We start from the raw sequence: 282 nt of genomic DNA, 5'->3' as shown, positions 1-282 counted from the left end.
GCTCCACCTGCTCCTCCCGGCCCTGCGTGCCCCCCAGCTGTCACACCTGCACCCTGCCCGGGGCCTGCAACATCCCCGCCAACGTGGGCAACTGTGGCTGGTTCTGCGAGGGCTCCTTCAATGGCAGCGAGAAGGAGACCATGCAGTTCCTGAACGACCGCCTGGCCAGCTATCTGGAGAAGGTGCGCCAGCTGGAGCGGGAGAACGCAGAGCTGGAGAGCCGCATCCGGGAGTGGTGCCAGCAGCAGGTGCCCTTCGTGTGTCCCAGCTACCAGTCCTACT

The 282-nt window shown here is 66.0% G+C and overlaps 1 pseudogene; it reads left to right on the top strand.

The window, feature by feature from the left end:
* The first annotated feature begins 8 nt into the window (after window positions 1-8).
* Window positions 9-278, top strand: LOC145718770 (keratin, type I cuticular Ha4 pseudogene; annotated as a pseudogene).
* The last annotated feature ends 4 nt before the right edge of the window (window positions 279-282 follow it).

This window comes from Leptonychotes weddellii, unplaced genomic scaffold, assembly GCF_054177405.1.
Source record: "Leptonychotes weddellii isolate Sample4059 unplaced genomic scaffold, ASM5417740v2 HiC_scaffold_215938, whole genome shotgun sequence".
Lineage (NCBI taxonomy): Eukaryota > Metazoa > Chordata > Mammalia > Carnivora > Phocidae > Leptonychotes > Leptonychotes weddellii.
This window is presented reverse-complemented; position numbering and strand designations above follow the sequence as displayed.